This window comes from Triticum aestivum, chromosome 6B (genome assembly GCF_018294505.1).
Source record: "Triticum aestivum cultivar Chinese Spring chromosome 6B, IWGSC CS RefSeq v2.1, whole genome shotgun sequence".
In the NCBI taxonomy this organism is placed as follows: domain Eukaryota; kingdom Viridiplantae; phylum Streptophyta; class Magnoliopsida; order Poales; family Poaceae; genus Triticum; species Triticum aestivum.
This window is the reverse complement of record NC_057810.1, coordinates 341,822,129-341,845,793: the sequence shown is the minus strand read 5'-3', so window position 1 is coordinate 341,845,793 and position 23,665 is coordinate 341,822,129. Positions and strand designations below refer to the sequence as shown.

Below are 23,665 nucleotides of genomic sequence, written 5' to 3'. Positions count from 1 at the left end.
CCGGCGTAGTTAATGGCACGCGACTCGCCGACGGCCACCTCGCAGATGTTACCCAAGGCCGTGTTGGCCGTCTCCCGAAGCATGGTGAGCATGGGGGCGTGCTCGTGTTCCAAGAGCCGTCGCTGATGCATCTCGTCTGCATTCTGACGGGCGATGGCCTCAGCCTCAACCACCTGTTGGCGAAGAAGAAGCACTTCGGCATGGGAAGTAGTTGACTCCCCCTGCGCCGCCTCGAGTGCGGCCCGCAAGGCATCAGCCCGCCATGTCGCTTCCTCCAGCTTGGTCCTCAGGACGGTGGTCCTACCTTCGGCCTCGGTCCGGACCAACTCCAGCCTCTCCTTGAACTCGCGCTCGAGGTTCAGGCGCGCCGTCGCCACCCGACGTCCGACCTCCTTCGAGAAACGGGCTTCCCGCGCAGCGACATCGTCCTCCGCCTGTGTCACCTAGCGCTCCCTTGTCTCCAGGCGCTCATACTCGCGTGCGCGCTCGGCGGCTTCCAGCGTCAGCGCCACCTCACGCTTCTGGAGCTCCGCTGGGTCGCCGGAGGCCACCTTCATCGATGCAAGGTCCACCTCACGCAGCTCCACCTGCTCCACCAGCGAGCGGCACCGGGCCAGGAGTTCCCGCGCCCGCTCCTCCGCGGCCTCTTGCCGCCGGTCAGCTTCCTGGGCCTCTTCGACAGCCCGGGAACGGGCCTCCTGAGAGGCCACCAGCGACGCCTTGGCCTCCTCATCGTCGAGGTCGTGCTGGCGGCGCGCGAGGGTGACAGCCGCCTCCAGCTGGCGCCTCTCTGCCACCAGGCACAGGCCCTCAGCCTCAAGGTGCGCGTCCTCATTAGCAAGCTCTTCACCAAGCAGGCGCACCACGTCAGCCGCCCTCCGGAGAAACCCTTGGCGAAGAGCGCGACGCTCCCGGGCGCGCTCGAGTACGTCTTCCACACCATCATCCGCCCCAAGTGAGCGCCGTGGGGCGCGGATCAGCACTCCCCTTCCGGGCAGGGGGCTGGGGGCTGGCTCCCTTGAGGCGATCGGGCGCGCCCTGCCAGAAGCCCGACCTAGAGCCAGTCCATCTCCAGGTGAAGAGCGCAGGGAGTACCCCAACCAATCACGGTCCACCACCAGGCGAGAAGCCCACGGCAGGCTGGCTATGCCACGAGAAGGCTTGCGAAGGAAGACCGCGGGGAGCGCAGGGCCGTGTAGCGCCTCAGGATGGTTCGTCTCACCAACGGGCCTCACCACAAGGGCCCGGCTGCTCGGAACGATCGAAGACGACGGAGAGAGCGGAGGCGAGGGGGATGGCTCCTCATCCACCCCCGTGAGCTCGGAAGGAAGGGCCCTGGAGAGCAAGGATCAGAACAAGCAACGAAAGAATCAGGAACAGGGAAGGAAGAAGGCTTACTCATCAATGGCGAAGTACTTCCTACACTTAAGCAGGCGGCAAGGGTAATCATCGCCCAGGGCCTCCCTCCTCTTCCGGAGGGCCTCAAAGTCCACTCGGAAGCGACCCAAGAGTTGAGCGCAGGGGTCAACTGCGGCGAAGAGGGAGCACCGAGGCGACCCGCGTCGGGGGCGTCCGCCTGATGCGCGCCGCCGGTCGCCTCACCAAGAAGAGCAGCTGGGGCCTCTAGGGCCTCGGCCGCAGGCACTGCGGGCGGCCGCTTGCCACCTTCAGCTACGACAGCAGGGGTCTCAGGGGCCGCTCCCTCATGAGTGCCGCCCAGTACTGCCGCCTCGGCGGGGGCACCCTCGGCCTCCCGAGGCTCATGCCTCCCTGCTCTGCCACTTGAGGAAGAGTCGCCTAGGCCGGCTGCGAGGGCGACCACCACCACTGGGTTCTCGCGAGGCCCTTGGAGGCCAGCAGGGCGTGGCCCCCATTCATCGAAAATGGGCATCTGGCCCACGAAGTCACCTCTATTCGAGCAGAGGTACAACAAGGCCCCCCCTTGCCGAATGCCGCCGGGGGAGGGATCCCCAGTCAAGACCAAGAGCACCTTCCGCGGCGCTTCAGGCGTCATGTCCTCTTCCTGGAGCCGCATACGATCCCCACGACCGCTGAAGGCCCACATCCGATGAGAATGGCGTTGGAGAGGGGCGACGTGGCGTAGCAGGAACTCCTTCACCACCTTGGGCGCTATCACGCCGAGCTCCTTCAAGAACTCGAAGCGACGCGAGACGAAGGCGAGCCGGGGGCTCACGAGCGTCTCCTGGCCCCAGCCAGAGTTGGGGACAGCAGACGAAGATGGCTCCGTCAGCAGGGGGCTGGGCACCCCTACGTCCACATACAGCCACCGCTCGCGAAACCCAGGCGCGGGCGGAGGAAGACTGAAGTCAATCCCAGAAGCCGTTGTCTCAGGCGTAGCAACGAAGCTCACGCACCCTGAACGTTGGGTAGGATCGGCAAGGCGCAGAGAGAAGAACTGGCGCAGCAAGGCAACCGAAGGAATGATGCCCATCATTGCCTCACAAACGAAAGCGAAAACCGCGAGAAGGGTGATGGATTCAGGACCCAGATGCATCATATGGATCTGATAATGGGAAAGCACGACGTTGAAGAAATCACAAAAGGGGGGAACCAGTCCCGCCCACAGGGCGTCGGCGAAGTACCGGACCTCGGTGGGAATCCTGTCAACGGAGAAGCGAGACGCGGGCCAGGCCATCATCCTCCCGCACTCGTTGAAGATGGTGGCCAGGGCCGAGCTGACCTTGCCCAGGCCTTCTCGATTGATTATGACCAGCCGATCGACGGCGGGGGCTGCCGTCGACGACGAGCGAGGCGGCGGCACGGGCTTCTTCCCTTTTCCCTTCCTCGGCAGAGCCATGACGGCAGAAAGGGAAGGGGGGAGGTTCGAGATTGGATTGGATGCGGAAGCTGGAGTTCGAGAGGAGAAAGGACAGGGAGCGTTCGAGCAGCAGAAAGGGGAGCGGCTGTGTGCGGCAGCGAGTCCGCCTAGCAAGGCATAAAATAAGGAAGCGTGGGGGAACAGTGCCACCCACGTCCAATCAACCGCCACGCGGCGCCCAAGGCCGTAGGCTGTTAATGCCCGTGACGCTTCACACTTGCCCTTTCGCCTCTCTGCTCGGCCAAGTACAGGCGCACCGTGGGCCCGGGGGCTACTATCGGTGTTCTGGGAATGGGGGTCCCCAGACTTGCCTGCCTGCGGCCTGCGGCGTGGCTCAAAGGAGGCCCAGCACAGCCCATCTTCATCAACACAAGCTCAAGACCCTCGCGAGGGGCCAAGCCTCGCGGGGCGGACAACAAGGAGCTTCCTCAGGCACAGCCTCGTCGGACTGGCTCGCGAGGAGGCGGAGAGTTCAAGGCGGGGTACCTCGTGAGGTGCCCATGACGCAAGCCATGACGACCAAGGGCGCCAGTCGTGCGCCAGCCCGCGCAGTGTCCTCCTTTCCTCTTTGGTACAAAGGGAGCAAGCGCAGGAGAGAGCATCAAGCAAAGGCATCCATTTCGGTGCAACAAGACCAAGACCAGCCCCACGACAGGGAAGAAGTCATTGTGGAGCCCAAGCAGGCGTCACCACCAGAGCCTTTGACAGGCGAGGACCAACTTTAGTCAGGATAAGTGTACCGGATGTCCCCCTTCAAAATGGCCAATTGTTGGCGCCCTTCCCGCTCAATATTTGGGAAGAGGCCCAGGGCCTTTGCCTATAAATAGGACAAGCCACCCCGGGGGTAGAGAGAGCTAGACCTGATCGAGAATCCAAGAGCCAGGACCAAGTAGCACCAGCCAAGAACAGACCCTCGCGAGGTTGTTCTTCCTTGTATTGTTCATCATCAGCCCAAGAGGCAATCCACCACACCACACACTGGAGTAGGGTATTACACCACAATGGTGGCCTGAACCAGTATAAATCTTGTGTCTCTCGTGTTGTTCTGTTTGGTAGTTTAGATCCTAGCGATTCGGCGAGGAGCTAGCCGGTAGAGGGTTAAATCTCCGTGCGCACCCCAGTGTTCGAACCTCAAGGGTCTGCCGGAACCCGAAATCCGACAATGACCACAACCGAATAGCTACACTACAGAATTATCATCACGAGTGCATTATGAGGGATCACCCTCGGCACTCAATAATAGCTCTACAGAGTCAAGCAACTAAATGGGTGTGATGTGATGTGAGGTGTCGGGCTCTGGTCATCAATCACGTCGATCGAGGCGTTGATGATGAAGCAGGGGCAACAAGGACAAGTGGGGGTCACTGATGGATCACTAGCCAACCTATACTAAGAAGTTTAGGATAAGCAGGTAGGTAAAAATAAGCAGGTACATAAGCAGGCTATGCATCGGAATAGGAGCAAACAATAACAGTAGCAAAATCTAATGCAAGCATGAGAGTATAGAATGGGCGATATCGAGATGATCAAAGGGGGGCTTGCCTGGTTGCTCTGGCAAGGAGGGGTCGTCGTCGATGTAGTCGATCACAAGGGCGACATCGGTCTCGGGGTCTACCGGAGAGAAGAGGGGGAAGAAACACTAAATATATAGCAAACATAGCATCACAAAGCATAACGTGGCAATATGATGTGCCCGGTGTGACCTAACATATGGATACACGATAAAGATGAAGGGGGAATTCAACCGGGAAGATTTTCCCGGTACCGGAACTGTGTCAGACAGATGTCCGGAGAGGGAATGTTCCATGTTCAGATAGTTAGAGGCATCTGACAGATGAACAGGCCGCGTATTCGGATTCGTTGGATTTTTCTGAGCAACTTTCATATAGAAAACATTTTCATCCGAGGTACGGTTGATTTACTACGAATTTCTACATGTTTAAACATTTTCTGGAATTAAATAAATTATTAGAAAAGAAATACTACGTCAGCATGACATCACTGTGACATCAGCAGTCAACACGACGGCTAGCCAGGTCAAACAGACCAGTGGGTCCTGATACGTCTCCAACGTATCTATAATTTTTTATTGTTCCATGCTATTATATTACCCCTTTTGGATGTTTATGGGCTTTATTTTACACATTTATATCATTTTTGGGACTAACCTACTAACCGGAGGCCCAGCCCATATTGCTGTTTTTTTTGTGCCTATTTCAGTATTTCGAAGAAAAGGAATATCAAACGGAGTCCAAACGGAATGAAACCTTCGGGAGCGTGATTTTTGGAACGAACGTGATCCGGAGGACTTGGAGTGCAAGTCAAGAAGCAGCCGAGGCCTCCACAAGATAGGAGGGCGCGCCCCCCTGTCTCGTGGGCCCCTCGGGCGGCCACCAACGTACTTCTTCCTCCTATATAAGCCTACGTACCCCGAAAACATCCAGAGAGCCAACGAAACACAATTTCCACCACCGTAACCTTCTGTATCCGTGAGATCCCATCTTGGAGCCTTTGTCGGTGCTCTGCCGGAGGGGGAATCGCCACGGAGGGCTTCTACATCAACATCATAGCCCCTCCGATGAGTTGTGAGAAGTTTACCACAGACCTACGGGTCCAGTTATTAGCTAGATGGCTTCTTCTCTCTTTTTGGATCTCAATACAATGTTCTCCCCCTCTCTCGTGGAGATCTATTTGATGTAAACACTTTTTGCGGTGTGTTTGTCGAGATCCGATGAATTGTGGGTTTATGATCAAGTTTATCTATGAATAATATTTGAATCTTCTCTGAATTCTTTTATGTATGATTGAGTTATCTTTGCAAGTCTCTTCAAATTATCAGTTTGGTTTGGCCTACTAGATTGATCTTTCTTGCCATGGGAGAAGTGCTTAGCTTTGGGTTCAATCTTGCGGTGTCCTTTCCCAATGACAGCAGGGGCAGCAAGGCACGTATTGTATTGTTGCCATCGAGGATAACAAGATGGGGTTTATATCATATTGCTTGAGTTTATCCCTCAACATCATGTCATATTGCTTAAAGCCTTACTCTGTTCTTATGAACTTAATACTCTAGATGCAGGTAGGAGTCGGTTGATGTGTGGAGTAATAGTAGTAGATGCAGGCAGGAGTCTGTCTACTTGTTGCGGATGTGATGCCTATATACATGATCATGCCTAGATAATCTCATAATTATTCGCTTTTCTATCAATTGCTCGACAGTAATTTGTTCACCCACCGTAATACTTATGCTATCTTGAGAGAAGCCTCGAGTGAAACCTATGGCCCCCGGGTCTATCTCTTATCATATTTTCTTCCAATCTCCTTTTATTTGCATCTTTACTTTTTGCATCTATATTATTAAATACCAAAAATATATTTATCTTATCATACTATCTCTATCAGATCTCACTTTCACAAGTGGCCGTGAAGGGATTGACAACTCCTTTATTGCGTTGGTTGCGAGTTCTTTGTTTGTTTGTGTAGGTGCGTGGGACTTTTGAGGAGCCTCCTACTGGATTGATACCTTGGTTCTCAAAAACTGAGGGAAATACTTACGCTACTATTGCTGCATCACCCTCTCCTCTTCAATGAAAACCAACGCAAGCTCAAGACGTAGCAAGAAGGATTTCTAGCGCCGTTGACGGGGAGGTCTTCGCTCAAGTCAAGACATGCCAAGTACCCATCACAAACCCATCTCCCTTGCATTTACATTATTTGCCATTTGCCTCTCGTTTTCCTCTCCTCCACTTCACCCTTGCCGTTTTATTCGCCCTCTCTTTCCCAATCTCATCCTCTCTCTTTCGCTTGCCTTTTTCCGTTTGCTTGTGTGTTGGATTACTTGTTGCCATGGCGCAAGATAATACCAAATTGTTTGATTTCTCGAATACCAATAATAATGATTTCCTTAGTACTTCGATTGCTCCTCTTAATGATGTTGAGTCTTGTGAAATCAATACTGCTTTGCTGAATCTTGTTATGAAAGATCAATTCGCCAGCCTTCCTAGTGAAGATGCCGCTACTCATCTAAACAACTTTGTTGATTTGTGTGATATGCAAAAGAAGAAAGATACGGATAATGATATTGTAAATTGAAATTATTTCCGTTTTCACTTAGAGATCGTGCTAAAGTTTGGTTTTCGTCTTTGCCTAAAAATAGTATTGATTGTTGGAACAAGTGCAAAGATGCTTTTATCTCTAAGTATTTTCCTCCCGCTAAGATTGTCACTCTTAGGAACGATATTATGAATTTTAAACAACTTGATCAAGAGCATGTTTCCCAATCTTGGGAAAGAATGAAATTGATGATTCGCAATTGCCCTACTCATGGTTTGGATTTATGGATGATCATACAAAAATTTTATGCGGGTTTGAACTTTGCTTCTAGAAATCTCTTAGATTCGGCCGCGGGAGGCACGTTTATGGAAATCACGTTAGGAGATGCTACAAAACTTCTTGATAATATTATGGCTAATTATTCTCAATGGCACACCGAAAGATCTTTTAGTAAAAAAGTGCATGCTATAGAAGAAATCAATGTTTTGAGTGGAAAGATGGATGAACTTATGAAATTATTTGCTACTAAAAATACTCCTCTTGATCCCAATGATATGCCTTTGTGTACTTTGATTGAGAATAATAATGAATCTATGGATGTGAATTTTGTTGGTAGGAATAGTTTTGGAAACAATGCTTATAGAGGAAACTTTAATTCTAGACCGTTCCCTAGTAATTCCTCTAATAATTATGGAAATTCCTACAATAATTCTTATGGTAATTTTAATAAGATGCCCTCTTATTTTGAGAATAGTGTGAAAGAATTTATGATTTCTCAAAAGAATTTTAATGTTTTGCTTGAAGAAAAATTGCTCAAAGTTGATGATTTGGCTAGGAACGTTGATAGACTTTCGCTTGATGTTGATTCTCTTAAACTTAGATCTTCTCCTCCTAAGCATGATATCAATGAGTCTCTCAAATCCATGAGAATTTCCATTGATGAGTGCAAGGAAAGAACCGCTAGATTGCATGCAAAGAAAGATTGCTTTGTAAAGGCGTGCTCTTCTAGTTTCCATGAAAATAATGTTGAGGATCTTAAAGTTATTGATGCATCTCCTATTAGATCTATGTTTTTCAATATGAATCTTGATAAATATGGGACTGATGATGAGTCAACTTTACCTAGAAGGCGTCCCAAGAATTCGGAGTTTTTAGATCTTGATGCTAAATTTGGTAAAAGTGGGATTGGAGAGGTCACAACTTTAAATAGTATTGAACCCACTATCTCGGATTTCAAGGAATTTGATTATGATAATTGTTCTTTAGAAGGTTGTATTTCCTTGTTGCAATCCGTTGTTAATTCTCCTCATGCTTATAGTCAAAATAAAGCTTTTACCAAACATATCATTGATGCCTTGATGCAATCTTATGATGAAAAACTTAATTTGGAAGTTTCTATACCTAGAAAACTTAATGATGAGTGGGAACCTACTATAAAGATTAGAATTAAAGATCATGAGTGTTTTTATTTGTGTGATTTGGGTGCTAGTGTTTCCACAAGTCCGAAGACTTTATGTGATATTCTAGGTTTCCATGATCTTGATGATTGCTCTTTAAATCTGCACCTTGCGGATTCCACCATTAAAAAGCCAATGGGAAGGATCAATAATGTTCTCATTGTTGCAAATAGAAATTTGGTGCCCATGGATTTTATCGTTCTTGATATAGATTGCAATCTTTCTTGCCCTATTATTCTTGGTAGACCTTTTCTTAGAACGATTGGCACGATTATTGATATGAAGGAAGGGAATATTAGATTCCAATTTCCATTAAAGAAAGGCATGGAGCACTTTCCAAGAAAGAAAGTCAAATTACCTTATGAATCTATCATGCGGCCTACTTATGAATTTAGTGCCAAAGATGGCACTCGTTAGATCTATCTTCGCTTTTATGCCTAGCTAGGGGCGTTAAATGATAGCACTAGTTGGGAGGCAACCAATTTTCTTTGTGTTTTTTGTTTTTGTTCCTGTTTAGTAATAAATCTTGCATCTACCTTCTGTTTAGATGTGTTTTTATCTTTTAATTAGTGTTTGTGCCAAGTAGAACCTATAGGATAACCTATGATGTTAGTTGATTTGATTCTGCTGAAAACCATAAACTTTGCACGCACGTATTTAGTTTTGTTAAATCACATAAACGTGATTTTGCATTTATGCTTTTTTCTGCTGATCAATAGACAAATTTTCCAGGACTTCCTATTTTTGTAGGATTTTTAGAGTTCCATAAGTTTGCGTTAGTTACAGATTGCTACAGACTGTTCTGTTTTTGACAGATTCTGTTTTTTGTGTGTTGTTTGCTTATTTTGATGCATCTATGGCTAGTAAAATAGTTTATAAACCATAGAGAAGTTGGAATACAGTAGGTTTAACACCAAAATAAATAAAGAATGAGTTCATTACAGTACCTTATGTGGTGGTTTTGTTTTCTTTCACTAACGGAGCTTATAAGATTTCCTGTTGAGTTTTGTGTTGTGAAGTTTTCAAGTTTTGGGTAAAGCTTTTATGGACTATTGGATAAGGAGTGGCAAGAGCCTAAGCTTGGGGATGCCCATGGCACCCCAAGATATTCAAGGATAGCCAAAAGCCTGAGCTTGGGATGCCCCGGGAACGCATCCCCTCTTTCGTCTTCGTTCATTGGTAACTTTACTTGGAGCTATATTTTTATTCGCCACATGATATGTGTTTTGCTCGGAGCGTCGTGTATTATATTAGTCTTTGATTTTTAGTTTACCACAATCATCCTTGCTGTACACACCTTTTGGGGGAAGCCTATTTGATTAGAATTTGCTAGAATACTCTATGTACTTCACTTATATCTTTTGAGCTTGATAGTTTTTGCTCTAGTGCTTCACTTATATTTTTTAGAGCACGGTGGTGACTTAATTTTGAAGAAATTGCTAGTCTCTCATGCTTCACTTATATTATTTTGAGAGTCTTTTAGAACAGCATGGTATTTTCTATGGTTATAAAATTGGTCCTAGAATGGTAGGCATCCAAGTTGGGTATAATAAAAACTATCATAGGAAGTGAATTGGATGGTATGATCAATTTGATACTTGATAATTTTTTTGAGATAAGGAGGTAGTGATATTAAAGTCATGCTAGTTGGGTGATTATGAATTTAAAGAATGCTTGTGTTCAAGTTAGCAAGTCCCGTAGCATGCACGTATGGTTAAAGTTGTGTAACAAATTTGAAACATGAAGTGGGCTTGTGCATCCTTATGAGTGGCGGTCGGGGACGAGCGATGGTCTTTTCCTACCAATCTATCCCCCTAGGAGCATGCGAGTAGTACTTGATTTTTGATGACTTCTAAATTTTTTTTCACATCCCTAGTTCTGGTCTGCTCTGGGTTAGCTAGTCTTGTGTTGCATCATGTTTAAATTTCTCTTAAACCTGAAATGGGGATGTCCAAAACCCTAGCACCTAATGGAATTCAAATAGGTTCAACCTAAAAATATTTTCAATGAACCTGAAATGCCCTTCATAAATGTTCATCATTTTTGTTTTGGTCTAGAACCTCTGCCAAAAATGGTGCACACTTTTCTAGGACACTATGTGTTATTGAATTAAATCATACAATATTTGTACTTGGACATTTAAATGCTATAAATTGTTTAAATGTCCAAATAATCATGAACTGAAATGATGGATGTTGAAAATATTCCAAACAGTGCTCTCAAGCAGTTACATGATTTTTGAATAGGTTCTGGTATTTTTAATAAAGCCAAACATCTGCAGAAAAATAGAAAACAGAAAATAAAAGAGAGAGAGAGAGAGAAGGACTACCTGGCGCTTACCTACAGCCCAGATGCCCACTACTGTACGGCCCAGCCCACCAGGGGCATACCTGTCTTCAACCTCTGCCTACTGGCAGAGGCAAGCCGAGCACGGCACCCGCGCGTGCCGGCACGCAGCTGCCTCCCTGCCTGGCTGCCTCCTCCTCCCCCTGGATGTCTCCCGCAACGCCACGCCACCCCCTCGAACTCTTTCACTCTCCCCCTGCTCTCTCCCTCGCCATTCCCTCTCACCACCCGAACGCGCCGTCGCCGCCGTACGCCATAGCCGCAGCCACCAGCCCTCCCTCGCCCCGCCGCCAGGTCCAGAAGCTCCGCCGCTGACCTCTACACCGTCCCCGCCAAGCCACACGAGCGGACGCGTCCTGCAGCGGCTTCCCTGACCTCTTCTTCAAGCTTCAGCCGCCGAGATCACAGGCGACCGTGTGCCCTCCCTGGCGCCTCCCCGAGCCCACTGGCCTGCTCTGCGAGTTCACCGTGAGCACCGGCATCTTTCCCCTCTCTTCTACCTTCCGTCTGAGCGCCCTAACTAACTTCACCGCTGAGCCGCGAGCACATCGCCGCCGGCCATGGCGCCGCCGCGGCCACAGTCGCTGCCGCTCGCGTCCGAGCCCATCAGCGCGCTCAGCACACTCCCAGAAGCCGAGCACACCCACCAGATCCTCCTCCCGTACGCAGTAGCGCCGAACCCGACTGCTTCCGTGCTTCGGCCGCCGCCAAACCTCGACGCTGGCATAGTTCCCGGCCACACCGGCTCCAACCAGTGGCACCACTAGATGCGGCGCACTCCCAGGAGTCGAGCAAGCCTATCCGCGCGTCGAACCATCGCCGGAGGGCGATTTCCGAAGATCTCCGCCGTGGTTTGTGTCACCGGCGGCTAAACACCGGTCGGCTAACGTGGCGCTGTCATTAGCCACTAATAACGCCCTAGCTAACCCACCTAGCTCACTGACATCTGGGCCCCACGCCCTAAATAATCTAGGATTTATTTCTGTTTAGATTAGTTTATAATCACGCGGGACCCACTAGTCAGAGTTGACTGGGCTAACGTGTCTGTTGACCGGACCCACCTGTCAGCGTCACTAACCAGCACTAGTCACTGACCAGTGGACCCCACTGGACAGGTTTGACCTAGAGGCGCCCAGTTGACCTGCTGACATCAGGGTGATGTCATGCTGACGCACTATTTATTTCTGGATTTATTTTAGTCCAGAAAATTGCAGAATATATCCAAAACTTCTAAAAATCATAGAAAATCAACCGTAGCTCCAAATCAAACAAGTTATATATGAAAAATAATCAAAAAAATCCAATCTATCCATCTGTACCATTTTCATGCATGTTAGAACAACTTATACCTGCTGATCAGGTCAAATCAATTAAATGGCATTTAAACTCTCACATATGGAGTTTGAATTTGAACCTAGTGTTCAAACCAACCCCATTTAACTTGTTGCTAGATGCATTAGCCCAAAACACATTCATATTGCCATGTCATAGCATGCATCATACTATGCATTTCATTGATCGTGTTTCTTCTGTGTTTGCCGGTGTTGTTCCCCCTCGGTAGACGTTGTACCGATGATGTGATCGTTGACACTGATGAAGACTCAATGTTATCTTCAAAAGTGCCAGGCAAGCAAAACCCCCTTGTTCATTCTAATACAATCCTACTCTCTCGCCCTGCTCTCTTTTACTGCATTAGGACAACAACGAGTCATTTGCTACTTGCTGCGGTAGCTAAACCCCTTTATCCTCTACATGACCTGTCATTGCCACAGTAAATAGATGAAACCCACTAGTATGAGTAGGAGTTGTTTGAGCCCTGTTGTGCCTACTCATTCATGTTTGTTTATCATGCCTACTATTGCTTAGAGTTGAGTCAGTTCTGATTCATCGGGAATGAATCAGAGGTGTGTGAACATGTCCTACTGTGTGTGAGCTAAGTGTGTGAACATGATTTGGTAAAAGGTATCGGTGAGAGGCCATGTAGGAGTACATGGTGGGTTGTCTCATTGAAGCCGTCCTTAGGAACTGAGTTCTGTGTTTGTGATCCATGATTCAGCTACTACCATGCATTGGGCCCTAAAATATGACCCCGCTCGACTTCTTATTCACCCTTGTCCTCTGTCCAGGAGTTGCAAGTAGTTTCTGGTGTTTGTAGTATGCTGGAGGCCGTGCGCAGCGCTGACCGAAGGGGTGGGCTGTGATGCGGTAGGCACGTGGCCGGGTATACCGGGCGCCCGTTTGGTGTCACGGAACCCTGTTCACATCGTTTGGGGCTGTGAGCGAAACCCCGGCCGGATCTCCTCATGGATGGAACCCAAATAGGCGATAAACCTGGACTAGAGACTTGAGTGTTTAGGTAGGTCGTGGTCTACACCCACATCGGCTTTCGCTTGAAGTTTGCCGAGCACATGTCGTGTGCAGACGCTAAGTGGTGGAAACATGTATGAAGAAGTACACCCCTGCAGGGTTAACATCATCTATTCGAATAGCCGTGTCCGCGGAAAAGGACTTCTGGGTTACTTATATCAGTTCATAGACAAGTGAAAGTGGATACCCTAAAATACGCAAGATAAGCGTGAGTGCTATGGATGGCGTTCTCGTAGGGAGACGGGAGCGGATCCATAGTGGTGTATTGATATGGTGAATATGTGGACTCGTGTGCGCCACCTCAAAAGAGTTACTTGCAGTCGTAGTTCAGGATAGCCACCGAGTCAAAGCTGGCTTGCTGCAGTTAAACCCCACCATCCCCTTTGTTGATAATGATGCATATGTAGTTAGTTCTGATGTAAGTCTTGCTGGGTACATTTGTACTCACGTTTGCCTATTTTATGTTTTTGCAGAGAGACTTCAGTCTCACTAGTAGTTTCGCGTGGACTTCTACGTTTAGCTTGTTACCTCAGCTACGATCTTGTGCCCTCGGCAGGATCTGGTAGATAGTCAGGCTTCTCAGCCTTTTTCATTTGTAGATGTCTGTACTCAGACATGTTAAGCTTCCGCTTGTGCTTTGATTTGTATGCTCTGAATGTTGGGTCATGAGACCCCTGTTTGTAATATCTCGCTCCTCGGAGCCTAATGAATAAATACTTGAGTCGTAGAGCCATGTTGTGATGCCATGTTGTATTTGCACATATCGAGCATATTGTGTGTATGTTATTGAAATGTTTGGTATGTGTGGGATCTGACTATCTAGTTGTTTATCCTTAGTAGCCTCTCTTACCAGGAAATGTCTCCTAGTGTTTCCAATGGTAGCTTGCTACTGCTCCGGAACACTTAGGCTGGCCAGCATGTGTCCTTCTTCGCTCCTGTGTCTGTCCCTTCGGGGAAATGTCACGCGATGAATACTAGAGTCCTCTTAGCCCGCTACAGCCCGGTTCACCAGAGTCCTGCTAGCCCAGTGCTACAGCCTGGATTCACTCGCTGATGACCGACACGTTCGATGCTGGGTCATGGATGCCTGTCCCTGTAAGCTTGTGCCACTTTGGGTTTACGACTAGCCATGTCAGCCCGGGCTCCTTATCATATGGATGCTAGCGACACTATCATATACGTGTGCCAAAAGGCGCAAACGGTCCCGGGCAAAGGTAAGGCGACACCTGTGGGAATACCGTGCGTGAGGACGCAAAGTGATATGAGGTGTTACATGCTAGATCGATGTGGCATTGAGTCGGGGTCCTGACATTTTTGCAATAAGTATATGAGTTCTTTTGACTAATGTTGAGTCCATGGATTATACGCACTTTTACCTTTCCGCCATTGCTAGCCTCTTCGGTACCGTGCATTGCCCTTTCTCACCTTGAGAGTTGGTGCAAACTTCGCCGGTGCATCCAAACCCCATGATACGATACACTCTATCACACATAAACCTCCTTATATCTTCCTCAAAACAGCCACCATACCTACCTATTATGGCATTTCCATAGCCATTCTGAGATATATTGCCATGCAACTTTCCACCGTTCCGTTCATCATCCTCATGACATACTTTACTTTTGTCATATTGCCATCGCATGATCATGTAGTTGACATCGTATTTGTGGCAAAGCCACCATGCATTAATTTTCATACATGTCACTCTTGATTCATTGCACCATCCCGGTACACCGCCGGAGGCACTCATATAGAGTCATATCTTGTTCTAGTTTCGAGTTGTAATTCATATGTTGTAATCAATGAAAGTGTGATGATCATCATTATTAGAGCATTGCCCAAAAAGAAAAAAAGAAGAAAAAAAATGAAGAAAGACCAAAAAGAAAAAAAGGAAGGCCCAAAAAAAAGAAAAATAAAGAAAAATAAAAAAATAAAATAAAAAGGGCAATGTTACTATCTCTTTTTCCACACTTGTGCTTCAAAGTAGCACCTTGTTCTTCATGTAGTGAGTCTCATATATTGTGCTTCAAAGTAGCACCATGTTTTTCATATAGTGAGTCTCATAAGTTGTCTTTTTCATACTAGTGGTAATTTTTCACTATAGAACTTGGCTTGTATATTCCTACGATGGGCTTCCTTAAATGCCCTAGGTCTTCGTGAGCAAGCAAGTTGGATGCACACCCACTAGTTTTCTTTTGTTGAGCATTCATTTATAGCTCTAGTGCATCCGTTGCATGGCAATCCCTACTCCTCATGTTGAAATCAATTGATGGTCATCTCCATAGCCCGTTGATTATCCTCGTCAATGTGAGACTTTCTCCTCTTTTCTCTTCTCCACACAATCCCCATCATCATATTCTATTCCACCCATAGTGCTATATCCATGGCTCACGCTCATGTATTGCGTGAAGGTTGAAAAAGTTTGAGATTATTTAAGTATGAAACAATTGCTTGGCTTGTCATCGGGGGTATAGAAGTTGGGAACATCTTTGTGTGATGAAAATGAAGCATTGCCTAACTATATGATTTTGTAGGGATGAACTTTCTTTTGCCATGTTATTTTGAGAAGACATGATTACTTTGATTAGTATGCTTGAAGTGTTACTCTTTCTTTTATCAATATGTACTTTTATTTTGAATCATTTGGATCTGACATACATGCCACAATAAAGAAAATTACATTGAGAATTATGCTAGGTAGCATTCCACATCAAAAATTTCTTTTTTATCATTTACCTACTCGAGGACGAGCAGGAATTAAGCTTGGGGATGCTTGATACGTCTCCAATGTATCTATAATTTTTGGTTGTTCCATGATATTATATTACCCCTTTTGGATGTTTATGGGCTTTATTTTACACATCTACATCATTTTTGGGACTAACCAACTAACCGGAGGCCCAGCCCGTATTGCTGTTTTTTGCCTATTTCAGTATATCGCAGAAAAGGAATATCAAACGGAGTCCAAACGGAATTAAACCTTCGGGAGCATGATTTTTGGAACGAACGTGATCCAGAGGACTTGGAGTGCAAGTCAAGAAGCAGCCGAGGCCTCCACGAGATAGGAGGGCGCGCCCCCTGTCTCGTGGGCCCCTCGGGCGGATACCGATGTACTTCTTCCTCCTATATAAGCCTACGTACCCCGAAAACATCCAGAGAGCCAACGAAACACAATTTCCACCACCGTAACCTTCTGTATCCGCGAGACCCCATCTTGGAGCCTTCGCCGGCGCTCCGCTGGAGGGGGAATCGACCACGGAGGGCTTCTACATCAACACCATATCCCCTCCGATGAGTTGTGAGTAGTTTACCACAGACCTACGGGTCCATAGTTATTAGCTAGATGTCTTCTTCTCTCTTTTTGGATCTCAATACAATGTTCTCCGCCTCTCTCGTGGAGATCTATTCGATGTAAACTCTTTTTGCGGTGTGTTTGTCGAGATCCGATGAATTCTGTGTTTATGATCAAGTTTATCTATGAATAATACTTGAATCTTCTCTGAATTCTTTTATGTATGATTGAGTTATCTTTGCAAGTCTCTTTGAATTATCAGTTTGGTTTGGCCTACTAGATTGATCTTTCTTGCCATGGGAGAAGTACTTAGCTTTGGGTTCAATCTTGCAGTGTCCTTTCCCAGTGATAGCAGGGGCAGCAAGGCACATATTGTATTGTTGCCATCGAGGATAACAAGATGGGGTTTATATCATATTGCTTGAGTTTATCCCTCTACATCATCTCATCTTGCTTAAAGCGTTACTCTGTTCTTATGAACTTAATACTCTAGATGCAGGCAGGAGTCGGTCAATGTGTGGAGTAATAGTAGTAGATGCAGGCAGGAGTCGGTCTACTTGTTGCGGACGTGATGCCTATATACATGATCATGCCTAGATAATCTCATAATTATTCGCTTTTCTATCAATTGCTCGACAGTAATTTGTTCACCCACCGTAATACTTATGCTATCTTGAGAGAAGCCTCTACTGAAACCTATGGCCCCCGGGTCTATCTGTTATCATATTTGCTTCCAATCTACTTTTATTTGCATCTTTACTTTTTGCATCTATATTATAAAATACCAAAAATATATTTATCTTATCATACTATCTCTATCAGATCTCACTTTTGCAAGTGGCCGTGAAGGGATTGACAACCCCTTTATTGCGTTGGTTGCGAGTTCTTTGTTTGTTTGTGTAGGTGCGTGGGACTTTTGAGGAGCCTCCTACTGGATTGATATCTTGGTTCTCAAAAACTGAGGGAAATACTTATGCTACTATTGTTGCATCACCCTTTCCTCTTCAAGGAAAACCAACGCAAGCTCAAGACGTAGCAGGTCCCATCTGTCATAGACAGTGGACTAACAGAAGTTTAAAACTAACTAAACAAAGTTATTTAGCAGGTAGGCCCCACCTGTCATAGACTAATTAGCTAAACTAATTAGTTTTAATTATTAAAACATTTTAATTAGCGGAATAAGTGGTGGGGCCCGAAAGTCAGTGGCTGGGGCCTGCCCAGTCAGCACAGTTGACCAGGTTAACTGGTCAACAGGGGGCCAGGGGCCCCACTGGCAGCGACCCAGGGGGTGGGCCTGGCCGTGCCACGTCGGCGCTGTTGCCGGAGCAACGCCGGCAAGGCGAAACACGGCGGCGCGACCACAGGATTCTTTGGAAAAAGGCTACAGGGCATGGGGAAGAGCGCAGCTAGGCGCATTCGAACGACCACTCGACCGCGCATCAAATGGTCGTGGCCGGAGCGGCTGGTGTGGCCGGAGCTGGGAGCTACGGCGTCACCGGTGGCGACATGCTCGGGCGAGATACGACGAAGGCTATATGGTGCATTCGTGAGCGAGCTGAGAGGCTGGGCAAGGCGTACGCGTTGCAGTGAGGCCAACGGTCGCGAGCCCGTGACCATTTGGTCACCGAAAGCACGACGGCGGCGAGCGGGGGCGGCGACGCATTCGAGCGCTCGTCGAGGTAGGTTCTAAGGGGCACGGGGAGGGAAGCAAGTGGCACGGGCGGCTTCAGCGAGCGGTCCTGAGCATGCTTGTGTGCTCGGGTGAGCATGACGATGCCCACAGCGACGGCGGCGAGCTCTGCGGTGGAGCTGTGTTCGGGCGGTGATGGCAGCGGTGGCTATGGTGATGGATCCATGCGGGGGAGCAAGGGGAGAGACACGGTGGCTCACCGGGAGCCGTAGGGAAGTGGCAGCGTGCTCGGGGAGGCTTGTCGGAGGCATACGGCAGCCGCGATCGGCGACGAAGGCGAAGACGGCCATAGGGGAAGAAGAGGTTGCCGGGCTCGCTGCGGTGGCTCCCTTCTCGCTCAGGTTGGTGCAGAGGGAGTAGGCGGGGACGGTGAGGCGGCGGAGAGGTGACGGTGGCCGCGGGATCGAGCGGGGGACGGCGGCGAGCGCTTCGGCCTCCTCTCCAAAATGAAGGAGAGGAAGAGGGAGAGCCAGGGGGAAGGAGAAGCGGGAGTGGCGGTAGGTGAGGGGGAGGACTCGAGGCGTCGCCCTTATCCCCTCGGGGCGGTGCCGGTGAGCTGGTCGAACCGGAACGGCTCGGGCGGGTGCCCGGTCGGCTGTACAGGAGAGGGAGGTGACCAGTGGGGGGGAGTGGGCTGGATGGGCTGGCTCGGGTGGGCCGAAGCCTAGGGGGTTAGTTCCAGAGGGGCAGGGGCATCTTTTTCCTTTTTAACTAGTTTTGCATTTTCTTTTAGCCACAAATGACTTTGCAAAAATATTCCACTAGCCAAAACAATTTCAAAGAAATCTTTTGCACTGCCACAAAATGTTTGGGGCCTTCAAGAGTTGTCCAAGCATATTTAGAAAATGAAAAGGGCATCTTAAATACTGCTGGACCAGATAATAAATTCTCAGGGGTAATTTGGGAATCGAAAAGAGGTTGGTTCCAGCATGACAAATAACCAGAAATTATGTGCCACACTTTGAACATTTTAGTTTGCATGTTTGAGAAATTTGAATTTTGGACTTTAATTTGAATTTGAATTTGAATTATGATTTGGGTCAAGTGAGGATTAGCATCAGTAATATGTTGACATGGCACCATTAGCTGGGGATTACTGTAGCTTAATTATCTGGGCATTACAGGCATGTCCTTTCTACAAAAGGATTGGTCTATCTTACTGCACCTATGTTACAATTGCTACTTGTTGCTCATTACAATTACCTTGCTATCAAACTATCTATTACGGATAATTTTAGTCCTCGCAGACAATACCTTGCTCAAAATCGCTTGTCATTTCCTTCTGCTCCTCGTTGGGTTCGACACTCTTACTTATCGGAAGGACTACAATTGATCGCCTATACTTGTGGGTCAACAAGACTCTTTTCTGGCGTCGTTACCGGGGAGTGAAGCGCCTTTGGCGAGTGAAATTTGGTAAGGAAACATTTATACATGTTGAAATTTACTGCTACTTGTTACTATGGAAAACAATCCTTTGAGGGGTTTGTTTGGGGTATCTTCACCTCGACCGGAAGCACAAAGAGTTGCTCCTCAACCTACTGCACCTACTGAAAATATTTATTATGAGATTCCTTCAAGTAGGATAGAGAAACTGCTAGATAATCCTTATGAAGGAGATGGAACAATACATCCTGATATGCACCTAATCTATGTGGATGAAGTTTGTGGATTATTTAAGATTGCAGGTTTATCCAAAGATGGAGTTAAGAAGAAGGGTTTTCCCCTTATATTTGGGGGGCATTGATATGGTATAGGCTATGTGATAATATTGGAACTTGGGATTGGAACCGATTGAAATTGGAATTTTATCCAAAGTTTTATCCTATGTATCTGGTTCATCATGATCGGAATTATATATGTAATTTTTGGCCTCGTGAGGAGAAAGCATCGCTCAAGCTTGGGGGAGGCTTAAGTACATTATGTACACATGCCCCAATCATGAGCTATCAAGAGAAATTATCTTACATAGTTTTTAAGCTTAGCTTTCTCATAATGATCAAACCATGCTCGATTCTTCTTCTACTGGTTCCTTTATGAAGAAAACTATTGAATTCAGATGGGATCTTCTGGAAAGAATTAAACACAACTCTGAAGATTGGGAACCCGACAAAGGTAACGAGTCAGGTATAATACTTTAGTTTGATTGTGTTAAATCTTTTATGGATACCGATGCTTTTCATAAGTTTTGCACTAAATATGGACTTGACTCTGAGATAGTAGCCTCCTGTGTGAATAATTTTCTACTCATGTTGATCTCCCTAGGGAGAAGTGGTTTAAATAGCATCCCCCTATGAAATAAAAGATTGAGTAACCCGTTATAGTTAAAGATGAAACTATCATTTACAATGTTGATCCAGTTGTACCTACTACTTATATTGAGAAACATATTTTCCTGTTAGGATAAAGGAACATGCCAAAGTTTCAATCATGGTTAACAAAATTAATATTAGAGCACCTAGGACCTCTGAACATATTAAAGTTGAACCTAATGTTGCTATGGTTAAAGATCTCTTGGTCGATAATATTGATGGGCATGTTATTTACTTCTGTGATGAAGCAACTAGAATTGCTAAGCCTGATATTAAAGATAAGAATAAGCCTGTTGTTGGCATGCCTGTTATCTCAGTTAAAATATGAGATCATTGTTACCATGGTTTATCTGATTTGGTTCCTGGTGTGAGTGTTGTTCTATTTACCTTATATCAAGAGATCATGAATGATATATATCAAGAGATCATGAATGATATTGCACCTGTTGAAATAGAAGACATTAAAGTTACTATTAAGATTGCGAATGGAGATACAATTTCACCCCTTGGATTGTTAGAGATGTTGAAGTCTTGTGTGGAAATATCAAATACCCTAATGATTTTCTAGTTCTTGGCTCTCCACAAGACGATTTTGTCCCATTATATTTGGTAGACCTTTCTTGAAGTTAATGTGAAGATTGATTGCAATACAGAAACCGTCAGTGTTAACTTTGGTGATGTATCTCATGAGTTTAATTTCTCTAAATTTCGTAGACAACCTCATGATAAAGAATTGCCTAGTAAAGCCGAATTATTAGTCTTCCTTTTATTGTCGTACCTCCTACTGATCCGTTAGAACAATATTTGTTAGACCATGAAAATTATATGCATATGAACAAAGGAAATGAAATAGATAAGATGTTCTTTGATCGACCACCTATTCTTAGACACAATTTTCCTGCTGAAACTCTTGGAGGTCCTCCTCCACCTAAAGGTGGTCCTATGTTTGAATTGAAACAATTGCGTGATACATTGAAATATGCTTATCTTGATGAAAAGAAGATATATCATGTTATTATTAGTGCTAACCTTTCAGAGCATGAAGAAAAGAGATTACTAAAAACTCTGAGGAAGCACCGTGCTGCTATTGGATATACTCTTGATGATCTTAAGGGCATTAGTCCCACTATGTCAGCACAAGATTATTATGGAGCCTGATGCTAAACAATTGTTGATCATCAACGGCTATTGAATCCTAAGATGAAGGAAGTGGTAAGAACTGAAATATTAAAGCTTCTAGAAGCAGGTATAATTTATCTCATAGCTGAGAGTAGATGGGTGAGTCATGTTCATTGTGTTCCTAAAAAAGGAGGCATTACCATTGTTCCTAATGATAAAAATGAACTTACCCCACAAAGAATTATAACTGGTTATAGGATGGTAATTGATTTTAGAAATTAAACAAAGCTACTAGAAAACATCATTACCCCTTGCCTTTTGTTGATCAAATGTTAGAAAGATGGTCTAATCATACACACTTTTGTTTCCTTGATGGATATTCTGGTTTCTCCCAAATACCTGTGTCAAAAGAAGATCGAGAGAAAACTACTTTTACTTGCCCTTTTGGAACTTATGCTTATAGACATATGCTTTTTGGTTTACGCAATGCACCTACTACCTTTCAAACATGTATGACTGATATATTCTCTGACTTTTGTGAAAAGATTGTTGAGGTTTTCATGGATGATTTTTTCCGTTTACGGGACTTCTTTTGATGATTGCTTAAGCAACCTTGATCGAGTTTTGCAGAGATGTGAAGAAACTAATCTTGTCTTGAATTAGGAGAAGTGTCATTTTATGGTTAATGAAGGTATTGTTTTGGGGCATAAAATTTCTGAACGAGGTATTGAAGTAGATAAAGCTAAAGTTGATGCATTGAGAAAATGCCATGTCCTAAAGATATTAACGGTATAAGAATATTCCTTGGTCATGCTAGTTTCCATAGAAGGTTTATTAAAGACTTCTCTAAAATTTCTAGGCCTCTTACTAATCTCTTACAAAAAGATGTTCCATTTTTTATGATGATTGTGTAGAAGCCTTTGAAACACTTAAGAAAGCCTTAACCTCTGCACCCACTGTTCAACCACCTGATTGGAACTTGCCTTTTGAAATTATGTGTGATGCTAGTGATTATGTTGTTGGTGCTATTCTAGGATAAAGAGTTGATAAGAAACTAAATGTTCTCCATTATGCCAGTAAAACTCTAGACAGTGCTCAAAGAAATTATGCTACTACTGAGTAATAATTTTTAGCAATCGTGTTTCCATGTGATAAGTTCAGATCTTATATTGTTGATTCTAAAGTAATTGCTCACACTGATCATGCTACTATTAAATATCTTATGGAAAATAAAGATGCTAAACCTAGACTTATTAGGTGGGTTCTGTTGCTACAAGAATTTCACTTGCATATTATTGATAGAAAGGGAGCTCAGAACCCCATAGCTGAAAATTTGTCTCGAATGGAAAATGTTCTTGATGACCCATGATATGTCTCCAACATATCTACTTTTCCAAACACTTTTGCCCTTGTTTTGGACTCTAACTTGCATGATTTGAATGAAACTAACCCGGACTGACGCTGTTTTCAGCAGAACTGCCATGATGTTGTTTTATGTGTAGAAAAGAAAAGTTCTCGGAATGTCATGGAAATCCACGGAGGCACTTTTAGGAATTAATAAGAATTTTTGGCAAAAGAATTAATGTCAGGGGGCCCACAGGCTGTCCACGAGACAGGAGGGCAACCCCCCTAGGGAGCGGCCTCCTATCTCGTGGGCCCCCTGGACCTCCACCGACATCAACTCCAACTCCATATATTCACGTTCGGGGAGAAAAAAATCAGGGAGAAAGTTTCATCGCATTTCACGACACGGAGCCACTGCTAAGCCCTAATCTCTCTCGGGAGGGCTGATCTGGAGTCCGTTCGGGGCTCCGGAGAGGGGGATTCGTCGCCGTCGTCATAATCAACCATCCTCCATCACCAATTTCATGATGCTCACCTCCATGCTTGGGTAATTCCATCGTAGGCTTGCTGGACGGTGATGGGTTGGATGAGATTTACCATGTAATCAAGTTAGTTTTGTTAGGGTTTGATCCCTCGTATCCACTATGTTCTGAGATTGATGTTGCTATGACTTTGCTATGCTTAATGCTTGTCACTAGGGCCCGAGTGCCATGATTTCAGATCTGAACCTATTATGTTTTCATGAATATATGTGTGTTCTTGATCCTATCTTGCAAGTCTATAGTCACCTATTATGTGTTATGATCCGACAACCCCAAAGTGACAATAATTGGGATACTTCTCGGTGATGAC

The 23,665-nt window shown here is 45.9% G+C and overlaps 1 pseudogene; it reads left to right on the top strand.

The window, feature by feature from the left end:
• The window catches only part of LOC123137109 (uncharacterized), a 274,654-nt pseudogene extending 251,939 nt beyond the window's left edge, over positions 1 to 22,715 (top strand).
• Positions 22,716 to 23,665: the final 950 nt, after the last annotated feature.